This window comes from Pinus tabuliformis, chromosome 2_2 (assembly GCF_031772625.1).
Source record: "Pinus tabuliformis cultivar Carrire ecotype Pingquan chromosome 2_2, CPIR1, whole genome shotgun sequence".
NCBI lineage: Eukaryota > Viridiplantae > Streptophyta > Pinopsida > Pinales > Pinaceae > Pinus > Pinus tabuliformis.
The window spans coordinates 1,276,020,475-1,276,036,539 of NC_142300.1; the positions used below are offsets into that span (position 1 = coordinate 1,276,020,475).

A 16,065-nucleotide genomic window follows, 5' to 3' on the forward strand; every position below is an offset into this window, starting at 1 on the left:
GAAAAAGTGTTGTTCCCTTTAGGGAACATCAACTATTCCCTGCAGGGAACAACAAAGGAAAACATACAGAAAAAGTGTTGTTCCCTAAAGGGAACAACAAAAAAATACTCGCAGAAAGTGTTGTTCCCTGTAGGGAATAGCAAAAAAACATGGAAAAAGTGTTGTTCCCTTTAGGGAACAACAGTTGTCCCCTTTAGGGAACAACAAATCAACACATATGAAAAAGTGTTAGGGAACAACAATTCAACACACACGAAAAAGTGTTGTTCCCTTTAGGGAACAATAGCTGTTCCCTGTAGAGAACAACAAATCAACACACATGAAAAAGTGTTGTTCCCTGAAGAGAACAACAAATCAACCCACATGAAAAAGTACAAATCAACACACACGAAAAAGTGTTGTTCCCTAAAGGGAACAACAAATCAACACACATGAAAAAGTGTTGTTCCTATAGGGAACATAACAGGTCGATTTGGTATTGCAACTGAGATAATTTGGAAACCGACCGCAACAGCGAATCTAAGAAAAACGTCTTCAGAGAACCTTCTGTTTCTCTTAATACAGACCGAATTTGGGAAAACTGCTCATTACAAAATTAATTCGGTTTGTTCTGAACAAAACCCATGTTTCAGATTTTCCAGATTATTCTCCATTTGCCCGAAACGTCCAATGCAAAATTGTCACTTCTTATTCCAACGAATTTCTGAGTTGGAATATTTAATGATGAGCTGGAGATCAAATTTGCAATCTGGAAAATATCTTGGAGGCTAAAATGGTGAGAGATGTTACAAAAATTTTATTAATAAACCATCATTGGTAAAATCATGCATAATAATCGTTAATTTATTAAAAATAAAGGAGAAGAAATAATATTTATCCATAAGAGCATAAATAATTATAAAATGGAATTATATGATAAATCATGATAAATGACGTGATAAAGAAGGGTAGAAATGGATGAAATATGTGTTAAACCGTGATAATAATAATGACATATTAATAGCCCAACACCTACCTAATGGGAAGACACTTCAAGGTAAAAATGGATCATGATAGTCTTAAATACTTTTGAGAACAAAGATTATCCTCTGAAGAACAACAAAAATGGGTCACAAAGATGTTGGGTTATGACTTTGAAATCATCCTAAAAAAGGGAAGCAAAATGTTGTGGTAGATGCACTCTCAAGAAAGGATGAGGATGTGGAAGCATTTTTGTGCGCCATTTCTATTATCCAACCAGATTGGATAAACGAAACAAGGGAGGAATGGAAGAATGACGAAGAAGTGTGGGCACTCATTCAAAAGCTACAACAAGATCCCAGTACATCTAATACATTTAGCTGGAAAAATGATTTGTTATGGTACAAAGATTGCTTATACCTATGTAAGAATTCCCAACTCAAACAAAAGATTCTTATGGAATTGCACACTTCTCCCTTAGGAGGGCACTCAGGATTTTTAATTACCACAGGGTTAAGAAGAATTTTTTTTGGGATGGCCTTAAATCGGATATTCAAAAGTCTATAGCGGAATGTTTGGTTTGCCAACAAAATAAAGTTGAAACAGTTAGGACCCCAGGTCTATTATAACCTTTATCCATTCCAAGCTAACGTTGGGAGGAGGTTTCAATGGATTTTATCACAGGTTTACCCAAGTCTGAAGGAAAGAGTGTCATCATAGTGGTAGTTGACAAACTTACCAAGTATGCACACTTTTGTGCATTATCACATCCATTTAAAGCCAGTACAGTTTCTACTACATTTATGGAAACAATTCAAAAGCTACATGGAAACCCAAAGATTATTGTAAGTGACAGAGATCCCATTTTCATTGGAAATTTTTGGACATAATTATTTTCTTGTCTCGGTACTCAGTTAGCTCATAGCTCATCTTATCATCCTCAATCTGATGGGAAAACTGAGATAGTAAACAAATGTTTGGAACGATATCTTCGTTGCTTTGTATCTGATAAACATACACAATGGTTCAAATGGTTGCCTCTGGTTGAATGGTGGTATAACACTTCCTTCCATACTGCAGCAAAAATGACCCCATTTATGGCACTTTATGGATATCATCCACCATCCATCACATCATATTTAAGAGAAAATTCTAAGGTTCAAGCAATGGAACATCACATCGAGCATCAACAACAAGTTCTCCAACTCTTAAAGGATAACCTCACGTTGGCGTAGAATAGAATGAAACAATAGGAAGATCAACATCACAGCGAAAGAAGTTTTGATGTAGGTGAATACGTATTCCTACGGCTACAACCATATAAACAAATGTCTCTCAAGCAAGCTAAGAAGGATAATAAAGTAACACCAAAGTATTATTGTCTGTACAAGGTGTTGCAAAAGATTGGTACTATGGCATACAAATTAGAGCTTCCTGCAGCTTCCCAAGTGCACCTAGTTTTCCATGTTTCATGTTTAAAGAAGGTTATAGGTGACAAGCTCCCAGTTCAAACAATATTTCCAGAACTTGACGAGGAAGGAAAAATCATATTGGAACAGAAAGCTGTCACAGAAACAAGGATTCGACAGCTACAAAATCAATCAATTTCGGAGTATCTCATTAAGTGGAAGAACTTATTTGCTGAAGATTCCACATGGGAGGATGAGAATTTTATACATAAGCATCTAGAACTACTCAAGCGTTGAGGACAACACTTTTCGAAAGGAGAGGGGCATGTTAGGCTTCTATAATACTAGTGATTCCCCCCTTACTATTGTGATTATGTCCCTTATTGTTATTATTGTGCCCCTATTGTCCCCATATTGTTATTAGTATGCCCCATAGAAACCCACTATTGTTATTTTTGTGCCCTTATGTTATTACTGTTATGTTGGCTTGATTATATTATGACCCCTTAGACTCCTATATATAGAAGGGAGGTTTAGTCATTTGTATTATCCAAGAATTGTTCATTTGTGTAATGTAAATGAGGTTGCCCCCTCGAAGAGGCTGAATTCTAAGGTGTTGATCTATCTTTTCTATCTTTTTGTGGGCTTGTTTCCTAACATTGGAGCACAAAAGGAAGGATATTATATGACACTGATAAAGGAGGTGGTGGTGGACATTATCAAGGAGATATGAAAAATCTTACAAGTAGGATTATGGTGGTCAAACTTCGGCCAACCCTATAACAACTTGCGTTCCTTGGAGGCTCTGGGTTGAGTTACTAGTTCTTGGAGCTTTGGACAACTTGGATAGAGACCAATTTGGTTGATGTTAGTGATTTTTGGACAGTATAGGTGAAATCATTGTGGTTGAGGCTTGAGGTGGTTTTGCCTCTGGAAGAACTAGTTGGTTTTATTTTGGTTTAACCCTTATGATCCTACATTCATGCTTGGAATATGGCGCGGGGGTGATTGGATGAAAGAGATATTTGGTTCAACCCAATATATGGTCAGGTGGTACATGGAAGTCCCTGACTTGGTTGGTATTTTCATATGTTAATATGATTTATTTCCTATTGTGATCTATGAACACTTGTATTGATTCTTATGGTGATCTTATGGTTGATTCATGATAGTTTCTATTCTGGATATATGATGATTATATGCCTGGTTTATGATGTGCTCTAACTATGGCTCTTGTTCATGATTTGAAAAGTTACTTTACGGTTGATGAATGCATGGGATAACAAGTGCTATTGCAGCTAGCTTGAGAGGGCATTGAGCCTTCTCGATGATTATCAGATGAAGTTTAGAAGTGTATAATCAGATATGCATTCATGACCTATAGCTTATATGTTTGTCACGTGTTTGATGAAATGCCTATCTTGCATTAGACATGTATTGGTCAATATATGGCTCAAGTTCTGATTTTTTAGCATTAGTATCCTTATTGTCATGATTCTGGAAAGTTATAGGCAGTTCTGGGCAATGGTCTGGAGGCTTCCATGAAAAAGTGGCATAGATCTCGCAACCACATGCATTGAACTAAGGAATTCGGGTCATCATCCACTGGTAGCTAGGCCTATGGGTGTGTTTATAGCCTTCCAACCACATGCATGCAATGTTATGGGTGCAGTTGGGGAGTTTTTCTTGTGAAAAAGAGTTCTAGCTTAGGGATTGATCTTCTGGGGTGGTTTGCAGGCTCTTGAGTGGTCTGTAGTCCCTAGGGGATGGTTGTAAGTTGTCGATTAGTTGGCCCACTTCCATAACTGGAAATTGGAGGTCGGGTCATATCACAGTGACACTCAACTCATGTTTACCCTTGAGAGCTTGTAAAAGTGGGTAAATGTGGGAGAGGTAGTTACAGATTGGTATCAAAGCTTCCAAGTTCAAACACTTGGACTGGATGGGCTAAATTTATATGGTTATGCACACATGTCAATTTTTTATGTGTTCATTATGCATGCATGTAAGTTACTTCTTGTTATGGTAATGATATTTATGTATGAGTTGATATGCTTGCGAAGATTATATCATGCTAATCTGGAATGATTTGTGTAGATGCGATAGCCTCCCCTGAACTTCATTAAGGTATGATTTTGATTATGTCTATATTTCGTTTATCTAACATGACATGTTTGTAGGAGATAGAAGATCAGAGATGAAGAGAAAAATGGTGGACTACAGTTCACATGACTCCCCTTACAGGATTGATGTGAATTCAATGAAATAGGACATGTCAGTTGAGTAGCAAGGAGAAGAGTACTCTCATGATATAGTAGATACACTAAGAAGTTTGAAGGCATAAATCAAAAGTTGTAAGGAAGATAGTAGAAGGTTGATTGAGGCACATGAACGGCTTTCCAAAACTTAGGAAAAGCAAGCAGAGGTTAATGCAACCATTCTTCAAAGCCTTTCATATTTGCAGAAGCAGGGAAAATTGAGGATCAATCATGGACATGAGGAAAAGACTAATGGGGAATATGGTAGCAAATCTCAATCTGGATACAAGTTGGACAGAGATGATATAGTCAAAGGTGGTAGATCTTTGGATACACCTGAAAAGTGAGCTAGCACCCTTGGATTTTATTCTAGCTCTAGTTCTGAGAGACATCACCATTATTACCACTAACATCCTTTTAGGATATGTGAGAGCAGTATTTGTTAAGGATGTGAAGAAGTCAAAAGATGCAGAAGCATGACTACATGGGATGAAGAAGTTATTCAGATTACATGATTATTCAAAGAATATGAAAGGAAAGATAACTATCTTTAGCCTCAAGGAAAAAAAAGATATATGGTGGGAAGATGTGAAGCGTGTTAGAGACATCAGGTTAGAAGAGCTTAGTTGGCATGAGTTTAAAAGACTCTTCAGGAAGAAGTACTTGTCTAAGAGATACTATGACAAGAAAGCTAAGGATTTCTATGAGCTTAAGATGGGTTCCATGACAAATGAAGAGTACATGACCAAGTTTCTAGAGTTGTTGAGATATGTGCCTTACCTCAAGGATGAGAAGACAAAGGTCCAAAGGTTCATTAGTGAGTTTCCTTTAGCATATAAATATTGAATTGAGTATGATGAGCCTCAATCATCTGAGGAAGTCATTGGGAAGCTGAAGCATTGTTATGAGCATTCTAAGTGCAATTCTGAGCCTAAGCGGGATTGGAAAGGTAATGAGAAGATTAAATTAAAGTGTGCTAAGAAGCGAGGAAGACCTTAGGATGCAGGTGACAAGGAGAATGTAGCATCATACAAGAAGTTCAATGCAATTGACAAAGGACATGAATTTCAGCCTGAGGAGAAAAATAAGGGCGATAATAGGAATTCTTTGAGGTGTTGGACTTGTGGTGGAGAGAATCGCAGGAGTGAGTGTCCATCAAACCAGGGTGGCAGACCTCAGATTTACAGTGGTCACGAGGCACAAACAATTGGAGATTTTGGGCAGAGTATTCCTCAGATTTATGCAACAATGGATAATAGGCAGGCTAATCATCAGATATCCATTATTGAGAGGAAAGGTAAGCTTTGTGATCAAGTTGTTTCTAATTTGATTGAGCCTAGATCTAATTATAGTTATATCAGTCCTGACGTGGTGGATAAGTGTTGCTTAACTAAAGAAGTGCACGCAAAATCTTGGTTAGTGCAATTGGCTACAGGGACCAAGATAAGAGTTTATCAGTGGGTGAAATCTTGTGCATTTGAGCTAAATGGTATGCCTACATCAACACATCTAAATGTGCTTCCGTTGAGATCATATATTATGCTTTTGGGTATGGGTTGGTTGTACCATTAGAGATATGTTGAGGTTAAAAATGAGCCTCTTAAGAGATATAATAAAAAAGCATGTGTTAGGAATTTTATGGGGAAGGTATATTTGACAAGTCACCTTCTACACTACTTTTTATGTACACTCTAAATAACTATGGTTGAGTTACTTTTGAGAATTGACTAGAAAAAATAATAATAATAATAAAAACTACATTGATGAGCTCAAGAATCTATTTTAAATTCCCAAAATATTGTCTTTGAGAATTTATATATCTTAGACTTAAAAATGAAATTAAACAATAAAATATATATTTCTATTCAAAAATAATTTATATTAACTTTTTATTTAGCACTTACTTCATTCAACTTAATAATACATTTTATTTAATAATACTTTACTTGTTATTTACTTTAAAGTTATATTTTTATATTATTTAAATTAATATTTTATATTTTACCACACTTTACTCATTATAATACATTTTATTTAATAATACTTTATTTGTAATTTACTTTAAAGTTATATTTCTATATTATTTAAATTAATATTTTATATTTTACCGCATTTTACTCATTATAGATTTAATGTCATATTTATATTATTTAAATTAGTGTTTCATATTTTATATAATATAAATGGTAGAGAACACAATACATATAATTAAACTTATTTTATTTACATTAACATATCATTTTTTTATATAATATGAATGATGAATTAACATTTAATATTTTATATAAAAATTTATAATTCAAATGGTTAATGCTTTGCTGTAATTACTGATTCTTAATTTAAATAACATGTATTATAATTTTAATATTATATTTAAATTATATAAATATATTATTTAAATAAGCATTTCATATTTTAAGTAATATGAATGTTACAACTTATAACCGAGAACTAATAAAATTAACATATAATTTAAATAATATGTTGAAAGAATATTGATTTTATGACTTTGTTTAAATTAATATTTTATATTTTATATAATATGAATGGTAAAGTTTACACTCAAGAGCTACTATTACTAGTATATTTATTTATTACATTTTATATAATATAAAGGATTTTTTTTCTGAGGTTGTTTTCTCTTAACTATTTATGTAATTAGTTGTTTACTTAAATAATGAATTTTTTCTGTCAAAGAAGTATAGTTATATCTTTCACAGTGGTTTGATCTTTGAGGTAGTTTTCATTTTTTTTAGGTTTAGTTGAGTTAATTTATTTGCTTTGGTTTTACATGATTACCATTATGAAGCTTTCTTATGATTATTTTTTTTTTTTGTAATTCGTGTGATTTTTAATTTTAATTTTTAGGATACATATTAATTTAAATAGGTGTTATAATTATGATATAATTATAACATAATATTTTATAAACGCAGTTTCAAATATATGTTATATTTACAACAAATGATTAAGTATTTTCTAATATATAGCTTGTGACATCAATCTATTGAGAGAGCTCTAATGCTCAAGATATAAGCCAATAGGGAATATAAATTATTTAGGATGAGAGGATGAAAGTATTAACTTTTGATTGTGATGGAGATGTTGTAGGATGAATTGGAGTCAAATTCTTGGACCCATCCTACCCAAAAGCATAATTGTATTTGCTTCCACCATAGAAGTCTAATATAGCAATAAGATTTAACATTGAATTAATGAAGTTGCAAGGTTTGATGGAAATTACCAAAGTAAATTTATAGGTAAAATAGTTATGGGGGAGACACTTACGTTGTGGATGACCCAGCCACTAGAAACCCATTTTGGTCTACTTTCCAAAGTTTCACTTGTTGGTTTGAGGTCGGACTGTTATGAATAGTGTGGCAAATGTGAAACTAATTTTAACAAAAGAATCAAGATGGGATCCACCAAGTTTTTGTTTGATGCATTGGAGTTCAAATTTTGATCATAAAAACAAGTGTATTTAGAAAATCTAGGTTTTAATGCATGGTTTTCCCTTGGAATTGTGGCATAGAAAAGATGGTGGGTAACTCTATTGGCTATTTTGTTACATATGAAGAAGGTTGGTTAGAAGCAGTGGATAGGAGAATGACTTATATATTGGTTGAATTGGATCTCAAACAAGGTCTTTGAGTGGAGTTACAAATTGAGTGAAGAAACCAAGGCTATACTCAAAAACTTAACCATTGGAGAATACCATTTAGATATGGATTTTATCATGTGGTGTGTCACCTGCACTTAATCCAATATTTGAGGAAATAACCAACCAATTGAGGGTATTAAATTGTTTTTTCTTTAACTATATTAAATTGATCATCAAGTAACTTAAAGAATTTCCCACATCCAACTCATGTATCTACACAATTTTTATCATGACTCTAATTCTCAGCCTTCATGCTAGCCATTTTCCCATCAAATGAAAAGCATGTATAAATGTCTACCAATGAGTAGATACATCAATCATAGATTATATTGGATTCCTTATCCAATCCTCAATAGAATTTCAATATATTTATGTATATTACTTCCATGTGCTCGTATGATTAATTAAATTCCACAAACTATTTACAACCAAATATTTTTTTAAAGAAACTAATATATATTTTTAAGGTGTTGTCTACCGAGGCCATAATTTTGCTCAGACGACTAAATTTTCCTTGGAATCCAATAATTATTTTTTCAAGGAATCCAATCCTCTATGTGTTTGAATTGTTTTATTGATGATGGAAATAGATTCAACACGATCAAGAACATTTGGGTCACCCAAAATCCTAAAGTTTGACAATTATAACCCAAATTTCCAAAAAATTATGTCAGATTCTCTCATAATCCTACCGAAATTTCCATAGTTTTTCGGAAAAAATGTGTTCTTATAAGACTACGACATTTTTTAATCCTCAACCCTCTTCTTCCTTTGGCTTGGTGATTATTTCCACTAAACTAGAATTATATCTTTCTTGTTTCCTTTGGCTTGGTGATTATTTCCACTAAACTAGAAGTACATTTTGCCCATCCATAAGGAATAAACTATCTACCTTATATTCATCAAAAATCTAGATGGTATATATGCGAAAGAGTGCTAGTGGGTATTTATTTAATCCCCATTTGCAATCTTCTTTTGGCTTGACCACTATTTTCCACTAAACTAGAAGTATATCTTCCTTTTATATTTTACTTTTCCACAAAAAAATAAATCATTTCTCCTTAATATTAACCAAAACTCTAAATGGATATGGATATTATTTATGTAATATTTCTAATTATCAATGAAAATTAACCTTAACAAAGGAGGCATTTTGTGCGAAGTGCAAATAGAATTTATCACATTTAGCATTTTTTCAATTTATTTATTAAAAATTAAAGTTATAATTATAAACACGGTTAAAATAAAAATATTTTGTTGTATGTGTGAATAACCTTATCATTTATATGCTGAAATGTATTTTTTTCAATATCTTTTTTCCAAATTAAAATTATGAAACATAAATATTCCTATACCAATTTTCACTACATTTCCATCATGTTATTCAAGTTGATTTCCATGTTCAAAGTACATGAATGAATTACTTATTTAACAACAATACTCTTATTATTCTTACTCATATGAATAATATATCTAATTACGATTATCCAATTGTACATAGAATATAGTATTTGAGTTATCAAATATACATTTTCCTAAAGTAATTATAATTTTATATTTTTAAGAGGTTATTTTAAATCTTATTTTTTTTTTCTAAATAGTAATACTAATAATTTAGATAAATTGAATATTGACATAAAATATAACTGAAATATATTACTCTCCATAATAGGTAGGCAATGTGGTCTTCACAAGTGAAACAAGTACTTAGTGCCTAAGCATTAATATAAATGCAAGAAATGTTAAATAAATAACCATAAGAGAACCATATAATAAGAACATATTATTGATAATTTTACAAGTAAAGTCCACACTAGAACTATGCCACAAAACATGTTATTAGTTTTAAAAATTTGACTTACATTTTGGGATAAAGCAAAAATTTAATGAGGTAAGGATTTGAATTGTTTTTTTTTTTTTTTTACAAATGAGATAGAATTTAAATAAATACTTTTATATTCATTACAATCACAATTACAAGTTATCTAAACTTCTTTTGATTGAGATATATGGTTTTGGATTTTACAAGATTATAGATGTAACAAGTTTAGGTTCAACAAATGGTCAAAGGCAAAGATGGAAGTCAATAAAGTTGTTCCTTCAAAGTGATAAAGTTACAAAATGGATTCAATTTGTGGATAACTTAAAAAAAATGTTATTCTTCTCTTAAATCAAGATGATAAGATAACTTAGTCTAAGAACAAAGCCACTAGAATTTACAAAACAAAACTAGGTTATGAAGCAAACAATAGAAGTAGAACTTCAACAAAAGATTGTGGTAGTGAAAATTAGTTTGGAAACTTGCAAGTCCTCCCAAAATAAGAAATTTATATGGATGGCTTTAGAAAAGTAAATTCTTACATGGAATAATGAGTAAAAACAAACTAAATTGGTCTAACATAGTGTGTTTTATGCAAGGTTAAAAGAGAATAAGTGGATTATCATTTCGTTTTATGTTCTTTCTCAAAACTTGTATAGAATAACTTCAAACAAGAGAAAGACACTTTAGTGAATTGTTTTGAGGGCATTGGTTTTTAGACATATATCAATCAAGTCATAAATATTTACCTTGCTTTCTTCATTAGGAGATATGATTAGCTAGGAACAAAGCCTTATTCGAAGACATTGAAACGCATGCAGATGAGTTGGTCATTCAAATTAAAAGTGAATAGTGTGGTTTCCAAAAACCTACAATTTCAAAAAACCAAAGATCTTGAAAGTAACTAAAATCAATTATATTTCAACATAGGGATTCTTCAATAGTGCATATCAAGGTATATCTATTTAAAATATGAAACAAAGCATAATTTTAACAACTAACATAACATAAGTTATATGTTTTGTGGTTTTTGTTGAAAACCATATTTAATAAAAAAAAAAATAGGTGATTCAAAGTTTTTGATTAATAAAACAAATAAGGAAATTACAGTAATAAATTACTATCAAATTCAATTATGAAAAAAGTAGTAAAAATCCTTTTTTTTTACGAGAATTTAATACAAGGAAATCAACTTTTTAAACAAGCTTTGGCATTACAAAGGAAATTCCTCTAATTTAAATATATAAAATGAGACTCTAGTTTTAAACTCATCACTATCCCTTTTTAAACATGTCAATTAAAATTAATTTTGAAATTCCAAAATATTATCAAAACTCTTAACATAAGAATAAGAATTTTTAAACATGCCAATTAGAACTAATTTTGAAATTCCAAAACATTATCAGAAGAATTGATTATGAAACCCAAAATATGATAAAAAATCAAATTTTGACAAAAATATATGTACAAGCAAGATGGGGTCATATTTTCCCTCGAGGAATTGATTAGGAAACCCCCAAAATGTGATAAAAACTCATTTTTTACCCAAAAATATATATATGTGTACAAGCAAAATGGGGTCATCTTTTCCCTCGAGGAATAGCCCAAGCTGAGGAAGGTGCAATACTTGCTTTTGTGAGTTCCCGGTTCAATGTGTTAGGTTCTACATACAGGAGGAAAGAGAGGCTGGGATTGGACTTAGGGTCTGCTTTCCTTGGATATTTAATGACATGGGGGAACATGTGTCAAGGTCATGGGGGCTAGCTGAGGAGCGGAAATTCAGGGCACTTGTTAGACTCAATCCTGTGTAACTAGGAAATAATTTTTGGAAACATCTATCCGCATGCTTTAGTTCTAAACGTATGAAAATGTTGGTCAGTTACTACTTCAATGCCTTAGTTTTGAGGCAGAGAAGTATTCAGAATAGGGCAATGCCAGAACAGATTGACAGTGATGATGACGAATCTAAGTTTGGTTTTGTTGAAAACTTCAATATGCATGGGATGGTACCCTCTGGAATGAAAAATGTTGAGAGGTTGTCAAGGAGAAGCTCTTTAAGTTAATCTTCCAACGCTTTAGTTTTTCACCAAAACATGCAGGAAGATGATTTGGATGTGGTAGGAGAAAAGGAATGCGCAGTTAGTGAACCTTTTTATTGGTAGTCATAATGGTATTCAAAACCAACATGGAACGCCATTCTTGAACAATGGTACGACAGAAAGTGACATAAATGAGAATGGAACTTAGATAAAAATCAGTTCCAAGCATTTTCATCATTCGGGCATTCCAATATACGAAGACTCGATGAAAATTGCTTCTGGTTTGAGTGCCAACGGGAAAAATGAATATTGAATGCTAGCATGAAATTGAAGTTTGAGATGAAAAAATGATGGTTGTGTGGAGATTCACTGGGATTATAAAGCTTGTGCTTTATGTGAACGCACTGGACATGTGAACGGAACTAAACTCATTTGTGGAGCAACCTTGCAAGCCATGTTCTTTGTCTCATATTGATGGTTGCTATGATATTCTAGATGTTCTCCCAAGGGTGCATTTTTAGCTGGAATGCTATGCAATATCCTCTCCAGGCTGGCATTTGATTTGTGCTTTTTCGGTTGGTGGACTAAATGCTCTAGTTCTTGTTTACATGCTTCCTATCAGGCCAGGCATTTCTGTAGGGTAGAGTAGCATGGAAGATTATGCCTTCTGAAATCTCTAGTACAGAATGTCATGGGAAAAATAAAATTTTGAAAAACTAGTGAATTTTAACATGATGTGATTTTAAGAATTAAGAGGAACCATCACACACTATTTCTAGTCTTTTGACTTCAATTTGATGGAATCAATTCTAGTGTATGTGACCAAAGATAATACCCATGATTTCTGTTAAATGATGTTTCTTGAAACTTGAGAAGCGTAGATTATGACATATAAAAGGGCAACAGATAAAACATCAATTGAATTTTAATCGCCCCATCTGACCAGTATTCTGTTAAAAAATCATATGTTGAATAACTGAGCTTGAAACCTTCAAAATATTATAAATTCTCATTCAAAATGAAAACCTATGTATAAAAACAAAGGGCCATCCTTGCTCTCAAGGAATAGACTAAGCAAAGCAACCAATACACAATTTCAAAAGTCCTCGTCCAATTTAAATACATGGTTTCCCTCCATGTTTCCCAAACCAGACATAACAGAAGCCTTCTGGTACTCTCCAACTCTTTTTTTCAAAGAACTTCATTTTCCCTCTGCAAATCCATGGAAAGAAACAAAATTACAAATTTAAGTAAACATATATTAGCAAAAAAAAAAGACCAACAAAACCATCAATACCCACTGAAGAGAGATTAGCTCCATCCAGTCGAATGGGTTCTGTGCATCGTACACTTTGTTGTATCCCAATGCAACCAGAATTGCCAAAAGAGAGATTACTCAATTAAATTTATAAAACATGGCATCATATGCATTTGCAATAAAAAATCAAGTATATTGCTAGACAATGACAAATACATACTAACAACATATCAACATCAAATTAAACATATTTAATCATGACCTGAGCATTCATCCCTACAAGATCACAAGGGAGAGCATCAAAAACAAACCCTCACTCAATATCAACATATTCACATGCTATCTCCTTCACTCTTTCCTCACTAAGCTTGTGATTTAGCATGTTGCAAAACAAACTACGTTTTAATTAAAAAGCACAATAAAATCAAATCTGAAACTATCAGTCAAATCTAAAACCCTAAACACCACACAAATCAACATATCCGTAGAGTAAGCATGCAAAGTCACATTGAAGGCCTTCATCCCTTGAAATAAGCTCGTTTGAAAAAGTTATCACTGGCATTTGACCTCTTTTCTTCAACTAGAAGATCGAGCACAAGCTATAAACATTCACAGACAAAGGCAAAAGTGAAACAAAAGAATGCAGAACAGAGTGTAAAGGAGAAACTAATTGTAGAACGGGTAAATAAACAACAATGGCATAGAAAAAAATACCCTCTACACAGGCAAATGCAACAATCCTTTCAGCAAAACTCTTAGAGTTGCAAAATGTTAACAGACTATCGTAAACATTACGAAATAAACTTTCCAATTAAGTGATAAGGCCCAGAGCCTGAATATGTAGATCTTGTTTTAATTTTTGAAAAAGCTTTTGCTACCTATCAATCCAACGAAGAGTCCGGTCTACTTTCTTAACTACAGAGAGAACAGTTTCAATTGCACGAAACATGTGATTCTTCTCTTTGGAATCCTTGATGTAAGTCTCTAACAAGAAACTGTACATTTTTGCACACAGTACAACAGAAAATCACACCATGAGACTACACCAAACAAGAAAACACAATCAACAAGTTGAGTTATGGAATACCAACAGATCAAGAACACGATGAAGACCTGAATGAATGTTTTCTTTTGCAATCTGGAACCCATAAAATACACGCACCTGAAAACCATCACAAAACATTTAATTATCTCAAATTGCTCAATACATCAAATGACCAATCCATGCCCCACAAAATCAGAGCTAGCAAGAAAGAAAACAGATGAAAGAAAAACCTAAAAATTGAACAAGCACCTCAGGGACTTGCACTTCTTTCATGAAACGACAAGCCAAATTCTCCAGAACAATGCCATCAGAGGCAGCAAAAAAAGCCAAAACACGCGTGATGAAGTGCTTTTCATCGGCGCTCAGCCCTTCCCACTGAGGAAGATCTTGTGCCAGGTCAACTTCCTCGGCTGCAAACCAGATCAAACCCTTAATACTTGCATGCATACATAAACACATGCTGCATTCATTCGCTTTAAACCCTTACCAGTCCAAAAACTAGCCATATTTCGGGATATGTGATCGAAAACATACAAAACCTCTGCAGGTTCTCTACCAAAGAGGCTTCTCGCCAACAACCGCCATTGTTGGTTTGAAAAGGAAAAAAATGATAAACAATAATTAAGTACAAAAGCTTCAGGAGATTATGTGATGGGACTGTAACATTTGCTCCATGAGATAAAATGAAGACTGCAAGGGATCGAATCATACTTTGTTTTAACAAAAATGGAGAGATATACAAGTGTCCAGATGCGAAAACAGGGCTGAGACCTCAAGAACAGATAATAAATCTGATAAATTTAAGATAATCCTGCTAAAACGAAGATAACTTGGACTGATTTAGTACGTAAATTGTTTGCACTACAAGTTCTATATATTCATTGCGGAATCTGATAGATGGCCCATCACTGTTTCAATTGGAGGGCTGTGAATATAGGGGGAACTCACATTTGAAATTCAAAATTGCAGCGCCAGATGTAGGGTACGGTCGCCCGCCCCGCTGAATCTTTTAGTCTGGGGAAAATGAGGCAGGAGTGACCAAACGAAACTGTGCGCATGGGTGGCCAACAGGGATGGAATTTGACATGCTTTCACAGGGTAATTTTCCTTTGAAAGACGGCCTAAAACTTTTATCGCTAGTCAACTCTTTGCAATAAAAAGGATTGAGTTGTGAAAACCATCGAATTTGAAAGATGCTTCACATTTGAAATTCCTCTTTCAATCATTATTTTTTTTTTCAACTGGAAAATTATTTCCTCTCTCAATCATTATTTTTTTTTCAACTGCAAATTTTTTTTTTGTTATTCATCCGAAAAAAAAACATTCGATTACTAGAGGGATTGATATTTCTCTTCAGAATGAGTATCGCATAGCAGTTCTGCAAAACTTACATTTACATTTGACTACTAAAGGGATTGATATTTCTTCTCAGATTGAGTATCTCATAGCAGTTCTGTAAGGCAACAAATAACCAGGTCTATAGGCCATAAATGCCCCGTGGCCGTTTATGCTTGCTATTGGATTTTGACAGGCCAACGATCCAATAGCCAGCATATACAGCCGCCGGCCATTTCTGTAAAACTTATATTCTTTCTGACACTTATATTACTCTTCTA

At 33.1% G+C, this 16,065-nt stretch overlaps 1 pseudogene; it reads right to left on the reverse strand.

Moving 5' to 3' along the window:
* Window positions 1-13,242: 13,242 nt before the first annotated feature.
* Window positions 13,243-15,158, reverse strand: LOC149198135 (ribonucleoside-diphosphate reductase small chain-like; annotated as a pseudogene).
* Window positions 15,159-16,065: the final 907 nt, after the last annotated feature.